The 13,465-nt window shown below is 46.6% G+C and overlaps 1 protein-coding gene and 4 non-coding genes across 38 annotated transcripts in view; all 5 read left to right on the top strand.

Annotated features, from left to right (window-relative positions):
* The window catches only part of ZNF740 (zinc finger protein 740), a 75,826-nt gene that overhangs the window by 12,824 nt on the left and 49,537 nt on the right, over positions 1-13,465 (top strand). For 16 of the 34 annotated variants that reach the window (XM_040340642.1, XM_040340641.1, XM_040340650.1 and 13 more), the window contains 3 exons: positions 1,972-2,033; positions 4,494-4,555; positions 5,438-5,498. The exons of 2 other annotated variants lie outside the window; for them this stretch is intronic. The gene's annotated coding sequence lies outside the window, so the exon portion shown is untranslated. The remainder of the gene's footprint in view (positions 1-1,971; positions 2,034-4,493; positions 4,556-5,437; positions 5,499-13,465) is intronic. 16 more of the 34 variants (XM_040340662.1, XM_040340667.1, XM_040340669.1 and 13 more) reach the window with 5 other exon arrangements.
* Positions 160-290, top strand: LOC120929749. Its single transcript, XR_005747452.1, has one exon. It is a non-coding gene; the product is annotated as a small nucleolar RNA SNORA63 (small nucleolar RNA).
* LOC120929754 lies at positions 2,195-2,325 on the top strand. The gene has a single exon (XR_005747457.1). It is a non-coding gene; the product is annotated as a small nucleolar RNA SNORA63 (small nucleolar RNA).
* On the top strand, positions 4,736-4,866 carry LOC120929752. Its single transcript, XR_005747455.1, has one exon. It is a non-coding gene; the product is annotated as a small nucleolar RNA SNORA63 (small nucleolar RNA).
* On the top strand, positions 5,665-5,795 carry LOC120929750. Its single transcript, XR_005747453.1, has one exon. It is a non-coding gene; the product is annotated as a small nucleolar RNA SNORA63 (small nucleolar RNA).

Here is a 13,465-nt window from a genome sequence, read left to right on the forward strand (position 1 = left end):
TTTTTTATTAATATTTTTATTTATTTTTTTGCATTTATCCGCTGGAAAACATTGTATTAATAAGCGGATTAATATGGAGCAATTTGGAGAAATGTATTTTTGGGGTTTTGTTTGCTTCCTTTTAAAAAAATAAATAGAAAACTTAAAAAAGTGTCTGTTACGCAGGTTAAGTTACAGTATAGCTGTGAAGTGCTGTTCTGTCGTTCCCCCTGCAAATAATAAATTGCTTCCTACTATCCCTGTCTGTTCTGAAACAAATACAGCCGACAGGGACGCTTGGTCTCAAACAAGTAAAAAAAGTGTTTTGATTTATCGTTGATAAGTGTGATAAAAGTATGTTGGCCTGCCAGAGATCCCTGCCCACTTTACCTCTGTAAACTACAGAATCCCTTCCACCTATATTATGAAGATGAGGGGTTGTTCTGTAGTTCTTACACGCTAGGTGTAGTGTTGATGAGACCGCTTAAAGTGGTTGTAAACCCTTACATATGCCTAGTGAAGTAACCAGCCTCAGGTGATACACAGAGATGAAGTACATCCAGAAGGAGTGGGTGGGGATCTGATGTCACACACTGCACACCATAGAGCAGGGAGCTGAGTGTAATCTGAGACAAAAGGGAAAGCCCCCCCCTTTAACCACTTCAGGCCAATTCTGACACTTTGCTCCTACATGTAAAAAATCATAATTTTTTTGCTAGAAAATTACATAGAACCCCCAAACACTATATGCTTTTATTTTTTTAGCAGAGACCCTAGAGAATATAATGGCGGTCAATGCAACTTTTTATCTCGCACTGTATTTGCACAGCAATTTTTCAAACGTGTTTTTTTTTTTTTTTGGAAAAAAACAAAACGGTAAATTTGGCCTAATTCTTTTGCATAATGTGAAAGATGAAGTTATGCCGAGTAAATAGATACCTAACATGTCACGCTTAAAAATTGCACACGCTCGTGGAATGGCGCCAATCTTCGGTACTACATTTTTTTCCATAGGCGATGCTTTTAATTTTTTTACTGCTTACATGTTTTGAGTTGCAGAAAAGGTCAAGGGCTAGAATTATTGCTCTCTCTGTTTGCTGCGACATCTCACATGTGTGGTTTGAACACCGTTTTCATATGTGGGTTTGCTTCTGCGTGCGAGCACACGGGGACAGGGGCACTTTAAAAATGTTTTTTATTATTATTTTATTTAAATATTTTTATTTTGACACTTAAAAAAATTAAATTAAATTTTGATCACTTTTATTCCTATTACGAGGAATGTAAACATCCCTTGTAATCAGAATATGTCATGACAGGACCTCTTTACAGTGAGATATGGTGTCATTAAGACCCCACATCTCACCTCTAGGCTGGAAAGCCTAAAAAGAAAAAAAGCAGAGGCAGCGCCGTTCTTTTGAATGCAGAGGCTGGGAGTGACGTCATAACATCGCGCCCGACCTTCGACGATCATAGAGACTCCGGCAACCATCTAGTCTGCCGGAAATCTCTGATTAGCATCCAGGCCCGCGGATCCGTTCTCCGACTCACTGATCGCATCGATGAGTCGGGAGAAGCACCGGAGGGCAGCAGGAGGGGGGGTTGTCACTTTCCGCCACCCGTAAGGACGATCAAGCGGCGGAACAGCTGTAGGGAATCGCCGACTGAAAACAGCAATATCTGAATGATGCCTGTAGCTGCACCCATCATTCAGATATACCACCACAAAGCCCAGGACGTCATATGATGTCCTCTGGGCGCCAAGTGGTTAAACAGTCTCATTAGGGAAACATGAGCTGATGCTTTCAATCATCTACTTTATGGTGGAGGGGGTGGGGCTTTCTCCCAGAACTGTCTGGTGTTGGCAAAGACTGTCAGGCACGACTCTTGCAGATAGGTGATGGAGGTGAGCGGATAGAAGTCACACTCTGTGCTTTGGATTGAGACTAGTAACCACTATAGAGGACATGCTTGTTCATTTTTTCATTTCAGAGCTTTAACCACATTGCAGAGTGCGGACAAGAAAAATACTGGATTTCTGACAGGATCCACAGGTATTATTTAATTTTTAATTTTTTTACACTTATCCACTGGAAAAATGTTCTCATTGGTATAACTAACAGATCAATATGGAGCAATTTGCATAAATGTATTGTTGGGGTTTTGTTTTCTTCCTTTTAAAAAAATAAATGGAAAACTTAAAAGTGTCTTTGTTACGCAGGTTAAGTTACAGTATAGCTGTGAAGTGCTGTTCTGTCGTTCCCCCTGCAAATAATAAATTGCTTCCTACTATCCCTGTCTGTCCTGAAACAAATACAGCTGACAGGGACGCTTGGTCTCAAACAGGTTGAAAAAAAAAGTGTTTTGTTTTATCGTTGATAAGTGTGATAAAAGTATGTTGGCCTGCCAGAGATCCCTGCCCACTTTACCTCTGTAAACTACAGAACCCCTTCCACCTATTTATTGAAGATGAGGAGGGGTTGTTCTGTAGTTCTTACACACTACAGTGCCTTGCGAAAGTATTCGGCCCCCTTAAACTTTGCGATCTTTTGCCACATTTCAGGCTTCAAATATAATCATATAAAACTATTTTTTTTGAAGAATCAACAAGTGGGACACAATCATGAAGTGGAACGAAATTTATTGGATATTTCAAACTTTAACAAATAAAAAACTGAAAAATTGGGCGTGCAAAATTATTCAGCCCCTTTACTTTCAGTGCAGCAAACTCTCTCCAGAAGTTCAGTGAGGATCTCTGAATGATCCAATGTTGACCTAAATGACTAATGATGATAAATAGAATCCACCTGTGTGTAATCAAGTCTCCGTATAAATGCACCTGCACTGTGATAGTCTCAGAGGTCCGTTTAAAGCGCAGAGAGCATCATGAAGAACAAGGAACACACCAGGCAGGTCCGAGATACTGTTGTGGAGAAGTTTAAAGCCGGATTTGGATACAAAAAGATTTCCCAAGCTTTAAACAAGGAGCACTGTGCAAGCGATAATATTGAAATGGAAGGAGTATCAGACCACTGCAAATCTACGAAGACCTGGCCGTCCCTCTAAACTTTCAGCTCATACAAGGAGAAGACTGATCAGAGATGCAGCCAAGAGGCCCATGATCACTCTGGAGGAACTGCAGAGATCTACAGCTGAGGTGGGAGACCCATAGGACAACAATCAGTCCCTGTATACTGCACAAATCTGGCCTTTATGGAAGAGTGGCAAGAAGAAAGCCATTTCTTAAAGATATCCATAAAAAGTGTTGTTTAAAGTTTGCCACAAGCCACCTGGGAGACACACCAAACATGTGGAAGAAGGTGCTCTGGTCAGATGAAACCAAAATCGAACTTTTTGGCAACAATGCAAAACGTTATGTTTGGCGTAAAAGCAACACAGCTCATCACCCTGAACACACCATCCCCACTGTCAAACATGGTGGCAGCATCATGGTTTGGGCCTGCTTTTCTTCAGCAGGGACAGGGAAGATGGTAAAAATGTATGGGAAGATGGATGGAGCCAAATACAGGACCATTCTGGAAGAAAACCTGATGGAGTTTGCAAAAGACCTGAGACTGGGACGGAGATTTGTCTTCCAACAAGACAATGATCCAAAACATAAAGCAAAATCTACAATGGAATGGTGCACAAATAAACATATCCAGGTGTTAGAATGGCCAAGTCAAAGTCCAGACCTGAATCCAATCGAGAATCTGTGGAAAGAACTGAAAACTGCTGTTCACAAACGCTCTCCATCCAACCTCACTGAACTCAAGCTGTTTTGCAAGGAGGAATGGGCAAAAATGTCAGTCTCTCGATGTGCAAAACTGATAGAGACATACCCCAAGCGACTTACAGCTGTAATCGCAGCAAAAGGTGGCGCTACAAAGTATTAACTTAAGGGGGCTGAATAATTTTGCACGCCCAATTTTTCAGTTTTTTATTTGTTAAAGTTTGAAATATCCAATAAATTCCGTTCCACTTCATGATTGTGTACCACTTGTTGATTCTTCAAAAAAAATTACAGTTTTATATCTTTATATTTGAAGCCTGAAATGTGGCAAAAGGTCGCAAAGTTCAAGGGGGCCGAATACTTTCGCAAGGCACTGAAGGTGTAGTGTTGATGAGAGCGCTTAAAGTGGTTGTAAACTCTTACTTATGCCTAGTGAAGTAACCAGCCTCAGGTGACACAGAGGTGACATAGATCCAGAAGGTGTGGGTGGGGATCTGATGTCACAAACTGCACACCATAGAGCAGGGAGCTGAGTGTAATATGAGACCTAAGGGAAAGCCCCCCCCCCCTCCTTTTAAACCGTCTCATTAGGGAAACATAAGCTGAGGCTTACAATCTATTGTATGGTGGGGCTTTCTCCCAGAACTGTCTTGTGTTGGCAAAGACTATCAGGCACAACTCATGCAGATAGGTGATGAGAGCGGACAGAAGTCACACTCTGTGCTTTGGATTGAGACTAGTAAACGCTATAGAAGGATATGCTTCATTTTTTTCATTTCAGAGCTTCAACCACATTGCAGAGTGCGGACAAGGAAACCACTGGATTTCTGACGGGATCCACAGGTATTATCTTTTTCTTTTTTGCACTTATCAATCCACTGGCAAAATGTTCTCATTGGTATAACTAACAGATCAATATGGAGCAATTTGGACAAATGTATTGTTGGGGTTTTGTTTGCTTCTTCTTTTTTTTTTTCAAATAGAAAACTTAAAAAAAAAAAAGAAAAAAAAAGTGTCTTTGTTACGCAGGTTAAGTTACAGTATAGCTGTGAAGTGCTGTTCTGTCGTTCCCCCTGCAAATAATAAATTGCTTCCTACTATCCCTGTCTGTTCTGAAACAAATACAGCCGACAGGGACGCTTGGTCTCAAACAGGTTGAAAAAATAAAGTGTTTTGTTTTATCGTTGATAAGTGTGATAAAAGTATGTTGGCCTGCCAGAAATCTCTGCCCACTTTACCTCTGTAAACTACAGAACCCCTTCTATCTATTGTATGAAGACGAGGAGGGGTTGTTCTGTAGTTCTTACACGCTAGGTGTAGTGTTGATGAGACCGCTTAAAGTGGTTGTAAACCCTTACATATGCCTAGTGAAGTAACCAGCCTCAGGTGACACAGAGGTGACATAGATCCAGAAGGTGTGGGTGGGGATCTGATGTCACACACTGCACACCATAGAGCAGGGAGCTGAGTGTAATCTGAGACCTAAGGGAAACCCCCCCCCCCCCCCCCCCTCCTTTTAAACCGTCTCATTAGGGAAACATAAGCTGAGGCTTACAATCTGTTGTATGGTGGGGCTTTCTCCCAGAACTGTCTGGTGTTGGCAAAGACTGTCAGGCACGACTCATGCAGATAGGTGATGAGAGCGGACAGAAGTCACACTCTGTGCTTTGGATTGAGACTAGTAACCACTATAGAAGAACATGCTTGTTCATTTTTTCATTTCAGAGCTTTAACCACATTGCAGAGTGCGGACAAGACAAATACTGGATTTCTGACAGGTCCACAGGTATTATCTTTTTCTTTTTTGCACATATATGTTCTCATTGGTATAACTAACAGATCAATATGGAGCAATTTGGACAAATGTATTGTTGGGGTTTTGTTTGCTTCCTTTTTTTTTTTTTTTAAATAGAAAACTTAAAAAAAAAAAAGAAAACAAAAGTGTCTTTGTTACGCAGGTTAAGTTACAGTATAGCTGTGAAGTGCTGTTCTGTCGTTCCCCCTGCAAATAATAAATTGCTTCCTACTATCCCTGTCTGTTCTGAAACAAATACAGCCGACAGGGACGCTTGGTCTCAAACAAGTAAAAAAAAGTGTTTTGATTTCTCTTATCGTCCATGGACAGACACAGCTCCTTAAATCTTGACAAGTGGGTTATGTTCCCTGTTTACAGGAGAGGACTAGGCAGAAACATGTTAAATAGTTAAATACATGTTACATTAACAGAGTTGAACAGCCCCGCCCAGGGGGCGGTCCCTCCAGACATAACCCTCCTCACTGCAGCTTGCAGCCTCAGTTTCGTTCTGCCTAGCAAAGGAGAAGGACGTATGGCTCCCTTTGGGCCCAGCGCCCTGAGGAGAAATTTTATTTTATTTTACTTTACTTTTTCTTGAAGAATCTTCTTTCAACTGTTGGCTGAGAGACAGGCTGGATAATATAGATCCTTGTAGTCTACTCAGTCCGACCAGCGAGCGTGGGCACACCTTTGCAAAGAGGCTTGGTCTGCCACGCCATACCCCATGACTCCTGAGGTGGCCGGTGAGCTTTGCTCCGAGGTCCACATATGACTGGGCTGTGGTGTTGTCTCACTCACAGTGGACCGGGCCGACAGCTACCTCCATTTCGGTTGTAGTTCTGTCAGGAATGCGTCAGCGAGTCCTCGCTTGGACGGGTAAGTACAGTCCCTCCTGCTTCGGTGGGTTGGTACAGCTGGGCATTCCTGGGGTTTGGGGGTCCCTTCTCCCTTCCCTGCTCCTTTCCCTTGCTGCATTGCTAACATTGCTGCTGTCAGGGGGGAGGGGGCCTTCCTGAGGGGACTGTGTTATCTGGCCTGTGTTTTTTCTTTTTTGTATTGGGCTTTCCTGTGAGGTAAAAAGCCCTGTGATGAGCACAGATGTTTATGATTATAATTCAGCAGACGCTGACTGATTGGCGACACCTGTAATGGTTTTGCCTTTTATGCTGTATCTGTGACTTGTCCTTAAATAAAACAGCCCTATGAGGCTTTTCCTGTTTAAACACAGGTCCCTGCAAAAGTTACCTCACGGTTCTTTTCCTCACAGGCAGCTCTGGGCAGTCTCCTCCTGAGGGAGTCCCCTGGTTACCCCTGGTCAGCGCAGCAAGTGGGTGAGAGGCCCTGAATAGGGCTCTAGGAGCTTTTGTCTATTTCTATGGACAGGTGTGCATATTATAATACACACTATGTAAATATTGGAGTCAGTATCTGGGTCCTTCCCCACATGCTGCTGGTGGCAGCAGGTGTTAGCACCTGGGATTCCCACAGAGTTTTTATTGTTAGTCCTGGACACAGTTTGTGCCAGGGTGGGGGTGGACTGCGGGCAGGCGGTAAGAGTGCCCCCTTCCCCCGTTATCCCCTGGGGAATGCTCTGTTATGGAGCCATGGACCAGGTACCTAGTTAAAAAAAAAAGGCAGAATAAGGCATTTATGGGTGCGCTTTTTACTGCTGCAAGGGACTCTCCTAAGCTGCATAGTGCAGCTGGGTTTCCGCCGAGGGCTCGGTCTTTTTTGGATCACACAAATCAGACCGCTGTGTAGGTTTTTTCCTTCTGTGCCCTTCTTTGATAATTTCTGAGATGCGGAATGAGAAAAGCCACTGAGGGCTTTTGTAGTCCCTCACCGCCGGGCGGGAACCCCCACTTCTATGGATCTGACTGATAGAAGATCCGAAGTACTGACCCATTCCATGTTTACCATGCTGGGGTCTGGCTTGTGCCCACTACACTGGGGTCTCAGTCGACGCTGGCACCATTTTTTGGGAGGTTTTTCAATTGCATTGAAAACTCCCATTGGCGCCCATTTTGTCGTAGCCCCGCTATGGCGCAGCTTACATTGTGCCGGCCATTTTCCTGTGGCCGCGTTCTGAACGCTCGGCGGCCATCCTGGAGTAGTTCTGACCCCTAGTGCTGTATACAACTCGCAGAGTGAGCATTTTGCACCAGACAGTGGAGGAGCACCGACTCTCTCCTGAGGTTATTAGCCTAGCGGACCAGCTGGTCCAGGGCCTCATATAGGTCTGTGATGCTTCATTGAATGCTGCGCCCTTGTTATCCAGGGCGTCTGTTTCAGAATGGTTTTATGCACACGGTGGTGTAGTGCTTAACTCCATTACTTGGCAGCAAAAGAGTCATTGGTTAGAATCCGCACACTGACGCCAATCTTCCTGGAGCTTGCATTGTCGCTCCCTGTGTCTGCGTGGGTTTCCTCCGGGTACTCCGGTTTCCTCCAAAGACATGTGTGCATACACCTACATAATATACATACACACCATGTGTGTGTATTATTTAGGGGCAAACCTCCCAGGCCGTCAAAGGCCCAGCTGGGGGACTATTCTGTCCCTGGGTGCATAAGCCGATCACGCCTCACCCAAATCCTGCCAATGTATATAGCCTTCCCTCCCTGTCTCTGAACCTAGGCTCTAGGTGGGAGGGGCGGCTTGCAGGTTCACAATTCAGTGAAACCTCCCTGCTCTCCGACTAGTGGGTCTGCGAGGTGGTCTCTTCGGAGTACTAGATAGGGTTTCCTCCTATCCACAGAACAAAGTTCTGTCCTTGTGTCTTCCTCTCTCGGCCCGTCGGTCTGCCTTGGGCAGTGTGGGATTTGCTAAGCTGCGAGGTAATTTTACCTTTCCTGCAGGACGAGAGTTTTGGGGTTTTCTATGGGCCTCAGGCCCTAAATACCTTTTGAACGTCGGGTAGTTCTGCATGGAATCCATTTGTTCGGTGGTAGCTGCGCTTCATCCGGGGGATGTCCTGACGTCCTCGGACATCAGGGATGCATACATTCATGTCCCGTTTTGCACATGTCAGTGTTTTTTTCTGTGCTTCGTGATGAGAGAAGGGTCTCTGTCAGCCTGTGGCCCTCCCTTTTGATCTGGCGTCGGCACCATGGGTTTTCAGCTAGGAGCTCGCACTTATTTGAATTTTGTTGGGACAGCGAGGCTTTGCCTCATTGGCTACTTGGACGACTTTCTTCTGAGAGCAGCTTCTGTCTCCGACCTAGTGGATGGGTTATTCCCATTCAGACCCTCCGAAGATTCGGGTGGATGTTAAACGTTTAGGCCAGAAAGTGTAGCTCGGTGGCAGCAAGCCTGCCCTCCATGTGTGCGACCCAGGGTTCAAATCATGGGCATGCTAGGTTCCGACTTAGCGTTGGAGTATCTAGTGTTGATCCAGACTCCTCAGTGGCAAAGGTCCTTCTTCCCCCTGGAGAAATTGCAGACTCTTCAGTCTGCGGTGAAGGTATTGGCATCACGCAATCGGTCTTCTCTCCGGGCGCCTGCTGGTTCGGGGTCTGTGGGTAGCCTCCTTCAAGGTGGTACTGTATGCCCAGTTCCACACCCTGGTTTTCCAGGGGAACTACTGTCCAGGTGGTAAAAAATCTCTTGTCTCTGAAATCATTAGATTCCTGTGCGCCACCTAGTCAGAGTCTCTCTGAGTTGGTGACAGAGATTCCCGACTCTTCGGTCCGGGAAGTTGTTCGGTGTTCTTCCAGTGGTCGGTGTTTACGACGGATGCCAGCTCACGGGTTGTGAACCTGGAGGTTCACAAAACTGGGGGGTCCAGTCGGCCCTGAGTCGCTGGACTTGCGTGGACCTATGACCACACCTCCTTGAATGTGTCTGGTCTCGGTAGCTACCCAGGGTCAGGCCTGGCTAGTGCCTGGTGAGAGACCGCCTGGGAATACCAGGTGCTGTCTACTGTTCATTGTCCTACTATTTTAGGCGATCAGGCTATGCTTCTCCTTGTGGTCGACCGATCTGGTTTCAGCCAGACAACGCCACGGCCTTGGCTTCAGTCTACCATCAGGTATGCCGGCAGGCGGACTACTGGAGTCGCCAGATGCTGGACCAGGGTGATTGGTCTTTGTGCTTGGGTTGTTTCGGCTCCCTTGCAGGAGGTGAGCCTCACATGGCATGGATCTCCTGGCAGCTTGTCTTCGCCGCAAGGGTGTCAAAGTTAGTGGCCAGGTCTAGTGATCTTGTACAGACGCGTCAGTCGCGCTGGTGGCCCTGTGTTGTCTGTATCAGTGATTTTTTGCCATTCCTCCATGGTAGTTGCTTCCTCGGCCGCTCCACAGAGTGGATGCTGGGGAGATCCCGATGATTCTAATCGCTCCAGATTGACCTCGGTGTCCTTGGTACGCTGATATCAGGCGCCTGGTAGCGGAGGCACCCTGGCGATTGCCAGGGCAGGAGGTTCCTGTCTCAAGGTCCCATACTTCCTCCTGTTGTACAGTCACTGACTTGCTCAACATGGTTATTGGAAGCCAGACTTTAGGTGACCAGGGTCTGTCTGACTCGGTCATCTCAACAGGGCACCGTAGTCTTCTTCCGGAGGATCTACCGTCGCACCTCTCTTGGTGCGAAGGGATGGAGTGACGTCCACGGGCGTACTCTCGGTGTCAAGGGTCCTGCTGTTTTTAAAGCTTGGATTGGATCTAAAAATTGCTTAAAGCACCGTTTGGGGGCAGATTTCAGCCTTGGCTGTGTTCGTTTAGTGGCCTTTTTGCGGCCCGTTCCCTGGTGGGTCCCCTTTTTTTGTGTGCAAGGGGTTTGTCATATACTTTCCCCTCTTGGCCCATCTCTTCCCCCATGAGTTTTGACTCTGGTGCTCTCGGTTCTTCAGGAACCTTCCTTTTGGAAACATCAGAGAGATTTTCTCTTGACACTATCTCAGAAGGTGGCCCCTTTAGTGGCCTTTACCTCTGTTAGAGGGGTTTCTGAGTTGGCGGTCTTGTCTTGCAAGCCGCCATGCTTGATCCCCCATAAGGGTTAGGTGATGGTGCGCCCGCGACCTTCCCTTCTTCCGAAGGAGGTTTCGGCCTTTCATACTTTAGGCGTGGTACGCGCTTTGCGGGTATACCAGCCTACTACGGCTCCATTTCGGAGCTTCTGACTCTCTTTTGTGTCGGTGTCTGGTCCACAAAAGGGCCTGGCGGTCTCGTCGACCACCATTTCTCGGTGGATCAGGCAGGCCGTCATACAGGCCTATGCTTCTAAGGGGCGGGCCCCCCTTTCCGGTCACGGCACTTTCGACCAGGGCAATTGGTGCTTCCTGGGGGGTTTTTTCGACATCATGCGTCGGTCTCACAGGTGTGCGAGGCGGCGATTTGGTCGTCCGTTCACGCTTTTTCCAGAATTTACATGGTTGCTGTGAGTGCATCTTATGATGTTTTTTTCAGCCGCTAGTTTTTGCCGGCGGCTGTTTAAAGTTGCACCTCCTCCGTTGAGGAGCTCTGCTTGTTTTGGGGTGAAGTTAAAATTGTTTTTACTGATATATTTCCCACCCCTCGTTTTTTGACACTGCTTGGGGACGTCCCACTTGTCAAGATTTAAGGAGCTGTGTCCGTCCATGGACGATAAGAGAAAATAGGATTTTTTGTACTCACCGTAAAATCCTTTTCTCTGAAGTCCATGGACGGACACAGCTCCCACCCCTCCTTTTTAGGTTTGTACTGCTTGTTACGAACTGAGGCTGCAAGCTGCAGTGAGGAGGGTTATGTCTGGAGGGACCGCCCCCTGGGCGGGGCTGTTCAACTCTGTTAATGTAACATGTATTTAACTATTTAACATGTTTCTGCCTAGTCCTCTCCTGTAAACAGGGAACATAACCCACTTGTCAAGATTTAAGGAGCTGTGTCCGTCCATGGACTTCAGAGAAAAGGATTTTACGGTGAGTACAAAAAATCCTATTTTATCGTTAAGTGTGATAAAAGTATGTTGGCCTGCCGGAAATCCCTGCCCACTTTACCTCTGTAAACTACAGAACCCCCTCCTCCTATATTATGAAGATGAGGAGGGTTTGTTCTGTAGGCCTACCACTTCCTGTCCTTAGGGGACAATGCTGCTCTTTCATAGATACAGTATCATTGCTCATGCGTATTAAATATAGGCACATAATGTTTCTCCAAATATAGTAATACACAAATGTCATGCCATTTGGCAATATAATGTCCGTATTGTCACCAGAATCCTCGCCCCTTAGTGTACAGGCAGATGTGAGGCTGGGAATACTCTGCCTACAGCGTATGTTCAGGAATGGTAGCTGCCTTCCGTGTTCGGCCAAACCCAAGCTCATCCCAAGTGGGGAACTGTTTTTGGATGCACCTGTTCTAGAAGCTGCTGCCATCAATAAACTGACTGGCTGACAATGACCAGATTGGGATACAAAGTACAGCAACTTCTATCGCTACACGTTCCATTCATTTGTAAATCAAAGGAATGAGCTTCCCGCTGCATATGATGCTAGTTAAAGCGGGAGGTTCACCCATAGCTTACACATTTTCCCCTTAGATGGATGCTCGTTTTGTCTAGGGGAATCGGCTATTTGTTTTAAAATATGTGCAGTACTTACCCGTTTACGAGATGCATCTTCTTCCGTCGCTTCCGGGTATGGGCTGCGGGAATGGGCGTTCCTTCTTGATTGACAGTCTTCCGAGAGGCTTCCGACGGTCGCATCCATCGCGTCACGGTTTTCCGAAAGAAGCCGAACGTCGGTGCGCAGGCGCAGTATAGAGCCGCACCGACGTTCGGCTTCTTTTGGCTACGAGTGACGCGATGGATGCGACCGTCGGAAGCCTCTCGGAAGACTGTCAATCAAGAAGGAACGAAGACCCATACCCGGAAGCGACGGAGAAGATGCATCTCGAAAACGGGTAAGTACGGATCATATTTTAAAACAAATAGCCGATTCCCCTAGACAAAACGAGCAGGAATCTAAGGGGAAAATAGAAAAAGAAAACGAATTGGGTGAACTCCCGCTTTAAAGCTGAGCTCCACCCAAAAAGGGAAGCTCCCCTTGTTCGCACATCCACCCCCCCCCCCCTCTCCACTGCCACATTTGGCACTTTTTGAGGTGAAGGGGAGACCGCTCCCACTTCCTGGTAAGATCGCTGCACGACTATCTCAGTCATGTTCTGCCCCTTTTCCCTGCTACTTTCTGGGACCTGTGTGTGTGTGTGTCCCAGAGGACAGCGGGACCACTCAGAAAGCACAGCTCGACTTGCGCATGCACAGTAGGAAACAGACTGTGAAGCTTCATTGCCAGTTTCCCTTAGACCTGCTTTAGAGGCGCTATAGAGCTAAAAATAGCGCCTGTAAAGCGCCTTTCCTTTTCACTCCAGTGTGAATGCTCGAGAGCTTTCACAGTGGAGCGGTGCGCTGAGGGGGACCCTCAATGTCCTGCAAGCAGCATCTTTAAGACGCTGTAGGAGTAGTGTATACACCGCTCCTAAAGCACCCCTGCCCATTGTAAACTATGGACAGCGCCGGCAAAGCACATCTATGCGGGTGCTTTTTAACCCTTTTTCGGACGTTAGCGGGGTTAAAAGTGCCGCAAAAATAACAGTAAAGCTTTACCGCCGACACCCGGGCACTGCCAGTGTGAAGGTGCCCTTACTTGCAATGTCGGCACCTGCACTCGAAGCTGATGGACAGATCGGCTTGGGATGCTGACATCGAAGGATTCATGGACAGGAAAGTGTCCTTATATTAAACATCAGCAGCTACAGTATTTGTAGCTGCTGACTGTTATTACTTTTTCGCTTTAAAACGTTGGTTCACCTTTTTTAAAAAAACTACCTGTGCAGGTAGAGGGTTGTTTGTAGATGAAAACAAACTGTCCACCGCTGACTTAAATTGAGTAATGCCCCTGCTATAGGTGTAAGCTGTTTACATACCTTCTGGAGCCTGACTGGAATACTCCCAGGATGTTACTGAGTGAGGCCTAGTCATT

The sequence above is a fragment of the Rana temporaria genome, chromosome 2 (assembly GCF_905171775.1).
Source record: "Rana temporaria chromosome 2, aRanTem1.1, whole genome shotgun sequence".
Classification (NCBI taxonomy): Eukaryota; Metazoa; Chordata; class Amphibia; order Anura; family Ranidae; genus Rana; species Rana temporaria.